Here is an 18534-nt window from a genome sequence, read left to right as displayed (position 1 = left end):
AGCCTCCTTATTGTTGTTCTTGAGTTCCTCAACAATTCGTCGGAGATGGAGAATGTGGCATGTGGCTGACCGTCCCTCACGAAGTCCATTCTGTTTCGGATGCTAAACTTCATGGATGATGGGTCTAATTCTTTTAGGCAGACAACGATTATAAATCTTGGCTGCAATTGGTAAAATTGAAATTCCTCTGTAATTGTCTATTTTGGAGAGATCACCTTTATTTGGTATAAATATCAGACCAGATATACTGTGACTGGACACCGGACGATGCTGGGTGTCCCGTTCAGCTAGGTGAAGATAAGAATGCCCATGGCCGGGGGGGGGCGTGCTGATACTGGGTCAAAGATTAAGACAGGCGTTTATGAGATTTTCGGGAGACATGGTATCTGTTTTAATGGCGGAAAAAAAGAGATTATTTTGCTAGTTTGATCTGTGAGAATGAGTTTTAACTATCGTAATTGATCTGGACAGTCTGGAGAATTTGGGTTCCAAAATGTCTGCTCGAAGTCGGGGACCCGGGGTGTTTTAACTCGGAGACCACCAAGCTAGTTTGACAGATATGTTCACAAAACAATAGAGAAAGGGAAAAGAATAAGAAAATAGGGGGATAGAGAAAGAAATTCACAAGAGAAGAAAGAGGGGGGAATAGAAGATAATGGAGAAAAGGAAGGGAGATGCTTTTGATAAACAATGATCGCCTACTCGAAAATAGAAGGGTTCTGCCAGTCTTTTGCTAGCGAGCGAAGCGTACACATCGGCTCTCACCCCGCCTGGGGTCAGAGGGGCAGAAATCTCAATAAGAACTAACTTGAAAAGATCTTGTTCTTAGCTAGAGAATTAACCTGATATCTCAAGTATACGACCTGCATCACGAAGCGCGGATAACGAAAACACGACTTTAAACAAATGTAGAATGATTGCAAATAATTATTTTATTTGGTTTAAACGAAAATGACCTCAGAGTTTTTTCTTTGTTTTTCGATTGCCGGCATAAGTGAAGATGCAGTTTATTTCAGGTATGCCCTGATGCCAGACGACGAAGACACATACACAAAACCAGAGTGACGGCCGAAGAGGACAATGTTGCCACATGGACTTGGGGTCATGCACGTGTAACGTACCTTGAGCAGCGGAGGTATGTTTTCCAGGGACCAGTGCGAGTCTGGTCACGCTGGAGGGGTCCACCAATAGACGACGCATGCCCGGGACATGAAAGTGTCACATTCACGTGCCAGTGACATATATCTGTTATAATCTGGTGCCAATGACTATCACGATCTGTTGCCGTGACTCTTGTGTCACAACGTGATGCGCATGACACGTCCCGTTACAATACACCATTCGTTTGGATGATTTCCATGGAATGTCTGGTTACAGAAACATAGCAGACGCTTTCTTGCTTTCAGCATTTTCACAACTCTGGTGGCAATTCGTCAAGACCGGATGCCCTTCCGTGATTTAACTATTGGACCACATATTGGTCTACTTCATCGTGATCCAGATCACAACTTGTAATCTCAATAAAAACAAAATAATTAATTTTCTCAACGGGTGGTACATCTGCTTGAGCAGCAACATCGGCATTTAGATATTTTAAATGATTTTCTCATGTATATAATATATATATATATATATATATGTGTGTGTGTGTGTGTGTGCTTTTATGTATGCGTGTGTGTGCTTCAGGACAGCTCAATGCATCGAAAACCCTTTCCGGCTATGGTTATGGTGTTTAGTGTGGTTTCAAGTGAGGGCGACAGTTCCTAACTCGTGGTGAGACAGTGATTGAGGCTGAAGGTGGCTGCATTGAATAGATATCAGCTCTATTATATAATCAAGTTATCTGCATTAATTTTTAAAATACAAGTTTAAAATAAATCTGTATTGTTGTATATATAACGTTAAAGGTCTTCATTAAAAAAAAACAAGAAAAGTGAAAGGAGATCGTATTTTATTTTTTTAATTCAACAAAAGTTCACTAAATTCATCAAATTTCACAAAATTCAGTTTCAAACTAGTTTACTGATATGTCCGCGATAGTGTAAAGTACTTGGATGTTAAAGTCCTTTTTCTTCAAATTTTATTAAAAGGAAAAATTAAGAATGAGATTTAAAAAATGTGTTATTCTTTATTTCTTATTAGTAATTTATTTATTTTTTAAAAATTAACTCCCCCTCTTTTCCCATGACTTTTCGTTTTGACTTTCTCCTGCCAACCTCCTCCCATCCCTCATTTTAATTTCCTTCCTCTCTACCTGACCATCGTCCTTATTCTCTCTTTCTTTTTAAAATGTTTTTTCACACCTCTACCAGGTTTACATTATTGCATCCCTCTTTCTTTCCCACTCTCCCCCGCATCTATTCATTATCATGCTCTATTCAACTATTTATTTCATCTGTTTTTTATTTAAAAAAGGTTTTTATTGAATGGCAGTTTATTTTCAAAAAGTTTTTAATAAAAAAATTGGCAAATAATAGTATGTTCTTGTAAAGAAACATATTTTTAATTCGCGATATATCCGTTCAGTCTCAAAAGACAAATGTAGCAGAAACAAATAGAACTTTTTTCTTCCTCGAATCAATGTCCTGTGCTATTTACCCACATAAGGACCAATCAGGGGTACGGCGCATTGATCCTTCCTATCCTCTAAGGAAATCGGCCAGCATCCTGTTGGAAGAAGAACAACTCGTCCTTACTGAGAGAGACGCCAAACAGAACGGACCTCCCTTTTCTTCTCTCTCTCTCCACGTCGGTGATTTCTAATGATATCGACGATTCCACAGGGAATAACTACCGCGACACCACCAGGTAGCCGGAGTCCAGCTTTTGACAAGGAACATATTACATTCTCATTAATAAACCTTTGCTGTGTTACCTTTTATGAAGTTGTTGTGTTCGTCATTTCAGAGGCTTGTATTGAATTATTTATTTTATTAGGGTGTGCCATAAAAGCATACAAAACCGTATGCTGACCGATTTCCTTAGAGGATAGGAAGGATCAATGCGCCGTCACCCTGATTGGTCAGTATGTGGCCAAATAACACAGGGGAGAGGCATTGATTCGAGGAAGAAAAAAGTTCCATTTGTTTCTGCTACATAAATATTTTTAATTTGCAATACCTTTGTTCAGTCTCGAAAGACAAAGGATCCTCCTTGTAGGGGCAGCTGCACGTGTAATTGTGAGGCAAGGGTTGCCCAATCTCCAACCACACCTCTTGAATCGGCAATGGTTGAGTCCAGTTGAAAGGAAAAGTCCAAGATGACTGGAAACAATGCCGATATAAGCGGAGAGCACATACAACACCTCCTGGAAGTCCCAAATGGTCATCCATTTTAGTAATGACCAAGTTCAATGTGGCTTTCGCTGATCCAGTGTGTAAGTAGCTCAGTAGAAGTACACCCCACACAAAGGTGGAGGCTGTATATAACTTATCTCGATATCTTGATGCTGCAACAATAAATAGTAATCGGATGTTGTTCAACTCTTGTTTTATCCTATGATTTGGAAGGAGAAACTGTCTCCAATGATGTTCGCTAAAAATATAAAATTCATGTTATCACAGGCGTCCAATGCATTATGTCTTGGTCTAATTTCTCATTTAAGTAGAACAATTACAATTAGCAAAGTTATTTTGTTTTCTAGATAAGAACATAACAGAGTTACACATTTCTTGCATCGTTTAATGCATCTCTTGGGACACGTTTTTGTAGAAGATGCAGAAATTGAGAAATCAAGCTGCATTATGTGGAGAATGCTTTCCTTTGAAAAACAACTTTCTGGCTTAAAGTTGTGAAAATCGGAAGGTGTAAAGTCCTGTAATTGTGGTAAACTTTGCCAGGAAATCTCTCGTCTCCTTCATGGTCATACAAGAATATGAGTATGACGTTGCCAACAATTACCGTAAATTGTGGCACTTAAGCGATTTGGCGAATAGTCAAGCACAGATCTTCAAAAAAGATGGAGTCGCTATGGCTTACAATTGCTTACTCATAAGTGCAAGATGGAGGGTAACCAGATTCGATTTGGCGAATAGTCAAGCATGGATCTTCCAAAAAACTAGCTTTACCATGTCTGTTCAGAGTTGTAATTTGCTACATGGCCCATAGAGATAGAAATCATTGCATATACAACATTTCTACAAGATCAGGCAAATAGAAGTGGGTCAAGGTCATTATTTATCGAACGTCCCTCATATTTAAAATATTTTGCACTATAATCATTTTTATGAAAACAACAATGAAAATGCTAAACTGTAAGTATATATTTTAACATGAATACTCGATATTAAATAAACGTTTTATTAAGATGCATTAAATTTACAACAGTTAAGATGTATTAAACTTTAAAAAATTCAAGATGTGCCTTCGGCATAAAGGCTGAATGTTCTTTTCTAAATTTTATTATTTAAGTTCTTGTTATGGCTGGAGTATACCAGATGTCAGAATATCTCAAACAGTACACGTGTGTGTCCACATTTGTGTCTAAAGCTGATCTAATGAAAACAGAACATCTACATACAGTACAAAAATATGACTTTTCAGTTTTTGTTTTATTTAATTTGTAGGGAAAATCAAACTTACTTGGCTAGCATGTATGCGCGCTTCTAAGGGTTTGTTGTTTAACAAACAATAGAAAGAAAGACTAAAATGGTTACACCCAGTTGGTTTTATGTGACGTTCCATTTCTATGCAAATGAGACAGGTGAATAAAAACAGATCGGAAGCGAATAGAGTAAATGTTAGAAGAAGGTGTGCTACATACGTAGTCATGTGCAATCAACTTGAACGATTATCGAGTTCTAGAGTTGGAAGATTTGACAACAGAATGTAGAGTTACACAATTATGGACAGTTACTTTCCTTGTTATCAATTGCTAAAGTTTGGTCTAAATATTTCTTAGGATTTTTTATTAGAGCAATTAGTATATTTCATATACTTTTTTTTGTTTCAATTTTCTTCACTCGAAGTTCTCAGAAATCAAAGAACTTACTACATGAGACTCACACTTGAGATCTATAATGAGATATATAGATATTTGAAGGTTCTATTAAAGTTCTTTTGTCTGAGGTCTCAGAGTCTTAATATATATAGTTTCTAGAATTTTAAGGTGATAAAGACAGTGTGACTAACTAAGGATGGAAAAAAGTCAGCGCTAAAATTCAAAGCACAAATACGATTATTTATAAGGTGCTCTCCTATAGATGAGCCATGGGTATTGTTTAAAACGTCCGAAGGTAGGTAATTTCCATTTCGAATTTTGGATGGAACATGTTGTTTTACCCTATTATCTAATCTTTGAGACGTCCGCATGACGTAGCGCACACCGCAGCTACATTTAAATAAATAATAGAATTGTTATGGTGTGTGTGTGTGTGGGGGGGAGAACGTCTTTACAAATTGAAGAGAAAATGGGTTTACAAGAAAAAACAACACGGGTATTTGATGCAAATAACATTGTTGTACGACAGAAGAAATTTGCCTGGCAAATCTTTCACTCACATTACCTAGCCAAGGTAGACGTAGGTAGATAGGGCATTTGTCAACAGATGCCTGTTTAATTTTATTGAAATTAGAGATTTTATTTTTAATAGTAGATTCCACGATTTGCAATGGAAAACCATTATTGCAAAGAGTCTTAGTAATAAATTTGACTTCATTTAATTTGGTCTCTGAACATATCATACAGGCTCTATGGATAAGAGTGTTGATGAGATTATATTTTTGTTTAGTGGGGCAAAAAGAGTCCCAACGTGTGTAAAGACCAGTAAATGTGGGTTTACGGTAGATGGAAGTCAAGAAAACGGAAGGTGTTTTACACACCAGTACATATTAACAACAGCTGTCTGAATAATGGCGTTATTATTTCAGCATGGTCCATATTATGCATGTCAGTATCTTTTATTAAATTCTTAGGTGAACGTATAGCATAGTTAAAACATATACCTCCCATATAAAGAATGGCTTCAGCACGGTCTGTAATCTTTATGAAATTAGATTGAGAAACGGATGCTTAATGTTGACTAATACTAAACAAAAATAGAGATAATACATGGAAGGAAATTGTCTGTCTTTTTCTCAGCAGTTCAGAGATCTCACCCCCATTTGTTTTTCAAGGAGGGGATAATGCCTGGTAGAAAACTACTTGGTTACTTGGCTTAGATAAAAGTGATGTATCTATTCTGATGCTTCACTTCACTTTTTTTTTAGTTGGTGGAGAAGTTCTTCATGACTGAGACAATTGTTTTAAATTGTTAGGAGAAAATAAAGGATAGTAAAAAACATACCCTACCCTACACATATTAAGAATGGATTTCTAAATAAGATTATTACTTCAGCAGAGTTCGTATTCCGTATGTCTGTTTCTTATTTAATAAATTCTTAGATGAAAGTACAGAATAGTTGAAAAAATACCTTCCCTCCCCATATTAAGAATGGCTTCCTAAAAAGTCTGTATTCTGTGTTATTTTCCATCTCCTCTGCGTTATAAATGTCTTTGAAATAAAGTAAATATGAAATCTTAAAAAGGAGAAATATAAGTTTGTCTTTGTACTTACAAATTCAAAACCGTGAGTAAAATTTACCTATTATTTCATTTTTTTAATACAAACACATAAAAAAATATCTAGCATTCCAGTTTAATATTGTTTTCTGTATTATGTGCGCATGTGCATAAATGCAAATAATGTTGACTAGTGGTTAATGTACATTTAATAAGTGTACATTTTGCCGATGTCTATACACGTTAATCATGTAAACAAAGATATAACTCGTTATAAATCATCCTTCATGCATGAATATTATTTCCTAAGAATTTCAGTGTTATGTGACCAGTAATTTAAGGGTTTACCTGTTAGATATTACACACACATGTACTGTTTTATTAATATGGATAAGTACGTCAGGTTTCACATCAGCGTTTCAAAGATAGGTGGCCATTAGGATTACATGATTGTAGTGTATAGTATATGTCATTTCAAATTGATCTTTCAGGTTAAGGTTGCCTGGATTAGCTGCTACACAGGATGTTTAATTTTTTCCCATGTTTTCATGAGTCAATAAATTTGACTTCTATGCAAAAGAACAATATACTCCTGCATGTGTTTTCATATGATTGAACATTGACTTACGTGCAAAAGAACCACATATCTTACAAGAATGTTGTTTCTCTCCAATATGTGTTTTCATATGAGTCAACAAATGTGATTTCCATGTGAAATAAAAACTACTTCACAAGAATTTGGTTTCACTCCCATACGTGTTTAAATATGATCGAACAATGTTGACTTCTGTGCAAAAGAACCATATACTTCACAAGAATGTGGTTTGTCTCCCATATGTGTTTTGATATGAGTCAACAAATTTGACTTCTGTGCAAAAGAAGAACCACATACTACACAAAAATGTGGTTTCTCTCCCGTATGTGTTTTCATATGATCCAATAAAGTTGACTTCTGTGCAAAAGAAGAGCCACATACTTCACAAGAATGTGGTTTCTCTCCTGTATGTGTTTTCATATGACGCAACAAATTTGACTTCTGTGCAAAAGAATAACAACATACTTCACAAGAATGTAGTTTCTCTCCCGTATGTGTTTTCATATGACTCAACAAATGTGACTTCCTTGCAAAAGAAGAACCACATACTTCACAAGAATATGGTTTCTCTCCCGTATGTGTTTTCATATGACTCAACAAACCTGACTTCCATGCAAAAGAAGAACCACATATTTCACAAGAATGTGGTTTCTCTCCCGTATGTGTTTTGTTATGACGCAACAAATCTGAATTCTGTGCAAAAGAAGAACCACATACTTCACAAGAATGTGGTTTCTCTCCTGTATGTGTTTTCATATGACGCAACAAAGTTGACTTCTGTGCAAAAGAATAACCACATACTTCACAAGAATGTAGTTTCTCTCCCGTATGTGTTTTCATATGACTCAACAAACCTGACTTCCATGCAAAAGAAGAACCACATACTTTACAAGAATATGGTTTCTCTCCCATATGTGTTTTAATATGATCGGACAAATTTGACGTATGTGCAAAAGAATAACCACATATTTTACAAGAATGTGGTTTCTCTCCTGTGTGTATTTTCACATGACTCAACAAACCTGACTTCCGTGCAAAAGAAGAACCACATACTTCACAAGAATATGGTTTCTCTCCCGTATGTGTTTTGATATGATCGAACAGCGCTGACTTCTTTACAAAAGAAGAACCACATACTTCACAAGAATGTGGTTTGTCTCCCATATGTGTTTTCATATGATTAAATAAAGTTGACTTCTGTGCAAAAGAAGAGCCACATACTTCAGAAGAATATGGTTTCTCTCCTGTATGTGTTTTCATATGACGAAACACATGTGACTTCCGTGCAAAAGAAGAACCACATACTTCACAAGAATGTGGTTTCTCTCCCGTATGTGTTTTCATATGATCCAATAAAGTTGACTTCTGTGCAAAAGAAGAGCCACATACTTCACAAGAATGTGGTTTCTCTCCTGTATGTGTTTTCATATGACGAAACACATGTGACTTCCGTGCAAAAGAAGAACCACATACTTCACAAGAATGTGGTTTCTCTCCCGTATGTGTTTTCATATGTGTCAAGAAATTTGACTTCTGTGCAAAGGAAGAACGACATATTTCACAAGAATATGGTTTCTCTCCTGTATGTGTTTTAATATGATCGAACAATGTTGACTTATTTGCAAAAGAAGAATCACATACTTCACAAGGATATGGTTTCTCTCCCGTATGTATTTTCATATGATTCAACAAATGCGACTTCTGTGCAAAAGAAGACTCACATACTACACAAGAATATGGTTTATCTCCCATGTTTAATTTCATCTGATTCTGCTAACTGTATATTGAATTAAGTGTATGATAATAAGCTGATAAGTTTAAACTTTAGATAAATTCTGTGAAGGAAGGTAGAATTATTTTCAAACTTTTTTAAATTACCAATGAAGAAAGGTTCTTCTCGTCCATTACTGGACTTCTTTTCTTTGTTGAAAATTCTGGAAATATACAATAGATATGAAAAAATATAATTTATATGGTAAAAGTGAATTTATTGTTTTATTTACATTAAAAATATTCACAACTTTTATTATTAAATTCAAAATAAAATGAGTATAGTTTTATGCAATACTGGTTTATTAACAAAATTAACTCGTATCTATGGTCAAATATTAAACTAAAATTTTCATATTTTTTCATTTTACAAATAAGAGGATTGATTACTCATTATTTCATTCTTCAGAATAATGTTCTCATCTCGTAGCATTAGCGATGTCTGCATAAAATCCTATGTAATTTGAAATTTTATTTTTAATCTCACTGAGGATTGAAACTTCAATGTTCATGAGTATTTAAATTACAACTGACTTTTACCAAGTACTCTAACCTACCACCATGGGTCCTTGCAGATAACCCTAGTATAAATTTTAGGAACTATTTTGGTTCTAAATGTTATCACTAATTTTTACTACACACACATATATATATACACTGATACCAAAAAGTTCGCACTTGTAATTTTTTTTCAGAAACTACAAATTTTAGCTAAATTAAATATAACTTCTAATTCACCTATACATCATATGATTCAACTTTTATTCTGCTGTGATTTTACTTTTTCATATTGTTTAATATTGTAGTGTTCGCATCAGGAAGGTAAAAAGAAAATCCATGCAGTTGAAAATTATTTAAATGCAACTGCAGAATATTGATGCAACATAAATACAACGGGAACTCAATGAACTAGTTAATATTTAGTATCGTAGCCCTCTTGCAAATGGCAGTCTGCAATTTTGGGAGCTTTCCTTGAATTAGTGGCAATACTCTGTTAAAAGGGCACGTCACTTCTCTTCAAGTCTTATCTAACGTTTTAAAATTTCATCATTGTGTTATTGTTGCTTGATGCAGTGTAGAATATGCTCTGTCAACATATTAATGTACTTTGGCGAATGAATTCAAGCGTGAAAGCGAAAATATAGGCCCTGGACCATTGGCACTAATAACTCTCCCACCAAAACTGAACCTCTATCACCTTGCAGTTGTGCACCTAGGATTAATGCCGATAATGTTACATTTAGTCCATATGCTTCGACTTTTTCTTAGTGATATCCACCTCACTGGTTTATCTATTAGATAAACCAGAAAGGTGGAGACCACTAATTTTTGGAGAAAAAAGGTGGAGATCAATTTTTTTATAATTTTTACTTCATCCCATAAGGGTAGATGGTTTCCCTTTTCCATCCATAATTGATTTTTCAATCTTTCCAATGTGTTTCTAACCTTACTGTTAGTGAATGACATGGCTCACATTTGGATAATTTCCCTCATTTACGTAAATCTTTTAGTCATCATTTTTCCATAAACTGCTTGACGCACACAACATATTTATGGAGAGTCTAACCACTCTTAAAGACTCTCCTGACGTTTTATAGATTACAGATTCTTTCAATTTTTTCTGCCAAGTCCTTCTTATATGGTATACAAACTGTTATCCATATAACATAAGGGAAGTATTCAGAAGCGATTTGACTATCTGGAAACATCTTGTATGTTGCTCTCTGGTGAAGGGGGTTTCTTAAACTTTCCACCTCATTTTAATATTTATTATTATATTATTATTAGCACATGTTGCTTTTGCTCAGTGTTTTAGTAAACAGACTGTTAGTTTCTTTTCATTTTATAGATTGTGAGAATTGAAGTTTTGATATTGGCTACACATTTAAGGATATATAGAGTGTTATTAGAGGCTTTTAATGATGTTAACGCCATGTGGCATGGCATGTCTTGGAAAATAAAAGAGACAAGAGTAAAATTATTGTCGTGTGTTGAATGTGCACACATGCAAACACATGCATGGCAGCTGGTACCAAACGCACTGAAAGATGGGGTAAGGTTGTCAGAATTGATATCGTCAGTAGTTAAAAGACAATTATATTTCACAGGTGCAGCTATCGAAAGTGAGCGTACCTGCTAAAATCAGATCACATACAGCCTAGAAAGAAAGGCAAAAGGCGAGAGAGGCTTGCAGTCAGTCGGCAATCAATACCACATAAAATATACAAGTTTAACAAAAAACTGACTGCAAAACATCCGTTTCGTTTGGCGCCATTTTCGGACCAATTATTCTAACAAAGAATAGAGGAGCCTGAACGAAGCATAAACACACGATAAATAAATTTTCTGTGAAGTTCGGCAAAATGAAAAAAACAAAACAAGAAAAAAGGTGATATTTGATTTTTTTATCCTTGTTTTTCTGTTCCAAAATATATATGTATATAAATTTATAAATACGCATATGATGCACATCAGATGATTAAAAAAGATATATATGATTCCAATTTTTAAGTTCATTATTTTCCTCTCTTACATGTTTCTTAACAAAAATTGATTTTGAGTTGTATTGGCATCTTGTTCTTTTCTCAGTAGCCTACTATTGTTATAATGGCGCAGCATCTATTTTCAAATTTTGTGCAGGGATTGACTTCACTATTGAAAAATGAAGTGGGGTCAGTAACAACATGAATAAAAGGGGAATCTCCTTTTAACAAAATAGTGCTGCTGGAAAATAAAAAAGACAGTGGTTAAAGGAGGTGGATTGATGATGTCTAGCGATATTTTAGGGTGACTGGAGCAGTGGATGAGGAAAAATGTCAGATTGCTCCACTAAGCAAAGGACAAAGTCGGACAATTCATGAACAACTAATGTTAAACAATGAAAGTTTAACATGGGCAGAATTGAAGAAGTCCTTAGAGGACTACTATTGAAGACTAGTAAGAAAAGATGAAATAATGCGATTCTTTATAGAGGGTCTCACCATACTACTTGTTCTACAACAGAGATTTGATCCTGTCATTAGATAATATATTAATGCCTTGCAGAGTATACTTTATTGTCGTGTTTAATGTGCACACATGCAAACACATGCATCGATGTTTTACTTCGGAAAGCTACGAAAAACTGATAGAGAATTCTGATAAGAAACAAAGTCTGTAGATTTTAAGATTGGCGATCTGGTTTATTATAAAAACCACCAGAGGTGGATAAAGCAAGATGTGTGTTGGAAACGGTATTATGTGGTTATAGAAAAAACAGACTTAGTCTCATATAGTATTAAGTACCAGTTGATGGGGTTCATGACAAAGGTGCATGTGAAGCATTTATGGGTAACATCAATCAAGGAATGGGAATTCCCAGGGTGGAAAGACCATTAAGAAATCACGCAGGAGTTGGATAGAAATTCAGTCACAGAACAAGCTGCTATCTGAATACAGAGGAGTCGATATCAACAGGAAAGACTTATCCCCTATTTTCATCACTTGTAGATGTCAAAGCCGTTAATAGGATCCGTTGGGAAAGGCCTGAATAGGTTCGATGTTTTGAAGTGGGGAAGAGGAACAAGTGAGATGGAATTGTTGGGTAAGATCTATTTTCTGTTTAAAAAAATTCCTTTCTCGGGTTCATTTCATACATGATTTAAAAAACTTTTCATCTATCACATTTAATTGATTGATTGGTGGAAACATGAACACATTCTACATCCAATTATTTTCTCTTTTTCTACATTTTTACTAACGAATAAAATTAATAAAATTGTTTTTTAATGTTAGAATGAGACTTTGTCTTTCTATACTAAAATCCTTTCAGCAGATAAATATAAATTAGCAAATTATGGTTAAACTAACAATTTCTCGGGTAAATTCGATACACTGTTCTAAAAAATTTCAAATATAAAACCTGAAACTTTTGTCAAAACTTCACACTCCAAAACTCTACACTCTATTGTGAAAACTTCCAACTCAAAAATTCAACATTCTTTCAAGTATACTTGCACACGATTACGTACATTACACGCCTTTATCCAACTTGTTCTCCTGTTTGTTTCACAAACGTTTTTATTCACCCATTTCATTTGCATAGAAATAGTGTGCTGCACAAGTGACCGTCTGTTAGAGAATAGCAAGGCAGAAACAGAAAATTATCTGTTGATCTGTTTATCTATCTGTTTTTGACAACAGATTTAAAGTCATCTTCGATGACATGTTATGTGTTCCAGTTTGTGCAAGCATAGCTGAAGTTGGATTAGAAACGCCGATAAAGACAGATGGGATTAAATGTGTCACCCCATGTGAAGGAGAAATCTCAAAATGGAAGCATAGAAGAAATGCGCACTCCAAAGAAATAAAATCCTACACCGTCTTTTGTTCTGTCTTGAAGCGTTCCTTTAAACAGATTCGAGCTCCCCAATGACGTATGATAAACCTTTGAGAATTAGCAGAAACAGGTATGACGTCATGTTATGTTATATATGTATATATGTTGACATGCAAGCACACACCAACACCTAGAAGAATCATGGGCATCTACAAAAGACATTAAAGATCTAATGACAATAGTCCATTACACAACAAACACAACATACATAGTAACACGTAAACAATAAAACCAACTATCATTTTAACCGTTCTTTTTTTTTGTTACACAACTAACACTTTGAAGCACACACACATGCTAACCAAGTAAGTTATGATTTTGCCTACACAAATTCATTATATCCACTTATGAAAGTCCCATTAATAATACCTACGACCCTTTACATCTATCACAGTTAATGTTCCATGAAATAAAAAAAATAGATTAATTTTGGATTATTGATCTCATCTTAAGTGTTATTTTTACAATATTTGCACAATAAATAACACTCAAGATGAGAACATTAGTCTTAATAATCTAAATAATACAAAGAATCATTCCTCATCTAAAAACTTCAGAACCATAATATTGTAATTTGATTATTTTTTTTAATTTAGTCAAAGCTATTTGTAAGGTTTGTTGAATGTATTTTTGAGAAAACTTTAAAATACATAATAATAAGTTTCTTTAATTATCAGCATTCTTTAAACAAACGAACAAAAATCTGATAATTGCATTTCCAAATAAATTAACATAAAAACTCTTTGGTATATTTACGTGTGTGCACAGTTTCTAATACATTGATTCTTCATATTGAAACCACTCGACGAGAATACAAACACTTAATTAAAAAAAAAAAGAGAAAACAATAACTGAATGTCTAGAAAGCTTAATTAGTGAAATTTGGCTAAAAAAAGTCGATGTTTCCAAAATGGGGTTCGATTTACTAGAGTGTTGTATTGGAACCAGAGTACACCTTTAAAATGGTAAATATTGAATTCTTTTTTATATATAATCTGGTAGATTACTGAGTATTAGACTTCGTTGAAAAAAGATAAAATAAAAAAGATGACAATAAAAAAGATGACAATAAAAAATGTACACAGTGGGAGGGTATTGCTTCCATACGTGCATCGAGTATTTTTTTTTTACTTAAACATATGAATCAGTGAAAAACAGTTTAATTGAAAACATTGAAAAAAGACAAAATTATAAAATTGTTCTTATTCTTCAGTAAACAATAAATAAGTTGTTTTGGTCCACGTCAAGAATCTTTCCAATTCTCCAGATAATCTTTACAATGACGAGTTTTTAAGGTTTTCAGGAGTTCTGAAAACGAATATATACTTTAAAAGTGGCAAAGAGAAATAGTTTTCATGATATAAAAAAATTGCTTTTTCAAACAAAGTGGGAGATCACTTTTCATTATAAATTTAACGTAAAATGAGCACCTACTTGATGGCCACTTAGTAAGGCGAAGGCGGGCATTTTTTTTTACATAGGCATCACCACATTATCAAGGCCCAGAGGCCACTCAAGGATAAGGGTTAAAGAGTGTACAGTAGAAATTGGACAATATAGTAATCATTAGTAATGAAAATTTGGTAAATTTGATAACTTATATGGAACGGCTCATCAAGAACTTATTTACTTTAGACTTGAAGACAACCATATTGTAGTCAGCCGGAAAGCAGGAAAACGGAAGACAATTCCACAGGCGTGCAGTTCTAGCAGTATCAGAATTTTGGGGAAATTTTCAGGCGAGTCGCCATTTTGAATATACACCTATATTTCTATCAGATTTTAATAATCGTAAAACGTAATTTAAACCCGTAAATTTTATTTCAATAAAACGAGCAAAGACCAAATTTTAATATCATAAAAGCTTTAATAGAGAAATAAACAATTTTATTTATTTTTCCTTCGATTTCTTCACTTAACATTTCACGGAATGTCGAACAAGTAACACAGTTGAATCTTACGGTATATATTTTAAATGGCAAAATGTCACTCACCTGCTCTATGAGTAAGATATGCTTTCTTTTAATCTTCCTGTATGAGAATTTATTCATATTTATGTATTATAATCCATGTATTTTTAAATGGAAGGATTTTTCCAACACACATCGCGACCACGCGTGTCTTTACAGCAACTTGTAACGACACCGGAAGTGAAAAATTATCTCTTACTTATGTACGGAGGCCTATAAGTGTAAAAATAAACACTAATTCAGAAACCTTAATAATCTCGATATTGGATTATATTCCTTCAAATTTTCCACTTTTAAAGGTTTTCGGAGGCGCTGAAAACGGAAATAACCATTTATATATACGGCAAACGAAACTAGTAGTTTCCAAGATAAAAAATTTTACAAATGGTCACAAGTGGGGGGGTCATTTTTCTATAATGATGTGACGTCAAATGGGCACCCACTTTATGGCCACATTGCAATGAACAGATTTGGCCGTAATTTTAAAGGAATTTTCGAGTGTGGCTTCATATTGACCCTATATGAATAAAGGGTGGAATTCTTCATATTTACCCGATATGATTAAACAAATATTTAATGTAATAATAACAATAATAACAAACCAAAACACGTCTTCTTTATAATATAAGTTTTTTATTCCGTTTTGTATAAAATAAACGAAGGTTTATGTATATATCAAAAATATAAACAGAACACTTTAGAATTGACATTTCCTATTTTCCAATGTAAGTAAGATTTTAATCAAATAATTTCTTATAAATTCTTCAAAGATGTGAGAAATTAAGCAGAAAGACAAAGAAATTCCATTTGCATTTATTGAAATAAGAAATTGAGTTTATTTTAAATTCAGGGGGGAAAAATTAAGATAAGTTTGCAAATGTCTTTAAAACAAGAAAATAAATAAAATTTTCCAGCGTACATTTTGAAATCAGAATAAAAGTTTAAATAATTTTATTTAAAACAAAATAAGAAAATATAAATTCTCTTTAGACAGATTTAAATTCCAGAATAAAAAGTTTTTCAATATTTGTCTTTTTTTTTTTTACAAGAAAATAAATTTTTCCAGCAGACATTTTGAATTCAGAATAAAAGGTTTGGATTCAATTTTTTTTAACAATAAAATAAGAAAATCTAAATTTCCTTGGACAGATTTATAAAACAGTTACGTTTTTGCCTGACTTAAGAGAGATAACTTGTCATTTTTTTATTTTTGTGCCTTTACGCTATCGTACATAAAAACTGAGAGTTTTCATTTTTTTCATTAACACGAATTACGATATGACGCAGATATGCAATGGTATTTTTTTTTAATATCTTAAAGAAATACCTGAATTTTTTTTTATTATACTATAAATCTGCATTATCCGGTTTCGTCTTTTTTTTTTATATCGAAAAAAAGGAAACCAGGAATTAAATATAAAAATATAAACTGATCGACCATTAATTACTGGAACATTCTAAACAAAAATTAAGCTTCCACGTAAAAAAAACAAACAAAAAAAAACACGTGGTTATCGAAAAAAGAAGGATTTAAATTTTGGACTTTACCGGTAAATTTACAGATAAGTGATATTTTTTGTTGTTTTAAATTTGAGTATTTTATTTATTCATGTTTTATCTTCAATTCCACCCCTCCTCCATCACGACACCGCGTCCGCTCGCCCATCTACACAATAATGCACAAATACGCGGATATGCGTATTACACTTATTACAATGACCACTAGTAGGTGTATCAGAATTTTGGGGGAATTTTTGACATCCCTAACACAAAACTGCGAATAAAATATTTTTAAAAAACTCGTAATTTTTCTGTTTAAAGTGGTTTGTTTATTTTCTTTATGGAATATACTTCCAAAATAAACTAATAAAATTGTTTAAAAAATAATAGTAATATTATTTTTTATTAAAAAAAAAAACAGTGTTTACAAAGTGCCTGCGTGCGTTCAGGCAGCCATTTTTTACGTAATGAAATCAATTGAATTTTATGAGTTAAATATTTTTCAATTTTTAAAATTTAAAAATCTATCAAATTTTTTCTATTGGTTCAATTTTTACGATATTTTCTGGGTCAATGTGAAATTTTATGCTCTTTCCAATAAACGAATATAATATTCTAGACAAACGTTTTTTTTTTAATTCACCACCCCTTTTTAAATATCTATAAAAATAAAAACAAATAATTTTCTCCCCTCGGATTTATATATCACAAACTGAAGATAAAAGATCAATAAATGAAATGTTATTAGTTAAAACAAAAATGAATAGTTTTGTGCAAATTTACCTGTAAAGTCAAAAGTTTAAAACTTTTTTTTTAAAGCATGTAAACATTTTTAAAAGCGAAACCTCACATTTTTAAAATATTGTCCTCAAAAAATTGAACACCTCTAACAATGTTTTTTTTTAGATTAAAAAAAGCACTGCATAAAGAAGAAATAAAATATATTAAATCAAAAACTCATGTATTTCTTTAAGAGAATAAAAAAATGGAAAATTGGTTAAGTGGATTGTGTTTAAACGGCAAAAACTGATAAGTTAAATATGATCATTTTGCACGTACGGTGACCCATGTTTCACACACAAGGCACGACGCCTCACGCATATGTGTTGTTTTTACGTTTTTGAAATAATTAATTATCCCCTGTAAGCAATCCGTATTTGACAACTGCAAGAAAGCAAGGAAAAACCGCTTCGCTAACACTGGCTTACAGAATGGCGATTTTTTCCAATGGTTGCTTTAAAAAAAATTTATTTAAGAAGTACATGGAATATAAAATATAAATATGGACAAATTCTTGGAAATTAAAAATGGAAGAAACCATTAATTAGTATTTTTTATATGTAAGTGATTTTTTTGAATTTATATATATTTATTATATTTAGATTTTGTTAAAATTCGTTGAATTTCGTGAAATCTTTTTTTAAAGTAAACCGATTTTTTGTTAATTGTATATTTTTCGATTAAACCTTTTATTATTTTAAAATTTGGTCTTTGCTCCTTTTATTGAAAAAAAAATAGGGTTTAATTTTAATGGCGACTTCTGACACTCCTAGAGCTTATATACAGCAATACAGCATTTAGTACAGATCCTTTTGTTGCATGGCTACAGTTCACTACCCGGCGTCTATATCCCAATGAAACGGTGGCGTTTACTTAGTTGATTTACGGAAGTTATCAGCACCGTTTGGTGGTGTCAACGACAAAATGTTAAGCTGTGCCATTTTTGCTGGGCTGATCTAAGGATGTCAGTAGACCTTTGCAAGCGTCGTCACATATTGACAGATTAACAACGGACGAGTTATTGGCCGAAACGTGAAACATC

At 33.2% G+C, this 18534-nt stretch overlaps 1 long non-coding RNA gene across 1 annotated transcript in view; it reads right to left on the bottom strand.

The window, feature by feature from the left end:
• Window positions 1-8187: 8187 nt before the first annotated feature.
• LOC145270998 (uncharacterized) overlaps window positions 8188-18534 on the bottom strand; it is a 61339-nt gene continuing 50992 nt past the window's right edge. Inside the window, exon 2 of the long non-coding RNA XR_013865645.1 lies at window positions 8188-9028. This is a non-coding gene — a long non-coding RNA (uncharacterized LOC145270998). The remainder of the gene's footprint in view (window positions 9029-18534) is intronic.

Source organism: Euprymna scolopes, chromosome 46 (genome assembly GCF_053919585.1).
Source record: "Euprymna scolopes isolate OS-2025 chromosome 46, ASM5391958v1, whole genome shotgun sequence".
Lineage (NCBI taxonomy): Eukaryota > Metazoa > Mollusca > Cephalopoda > Sepiida > Sepiolidae > Euprymna > Euprymna scolopes.
Note: the sequence above shows the minus strand (reverse complement) of the source record. Positions and strands in the feature narration are given on the sequence as shown.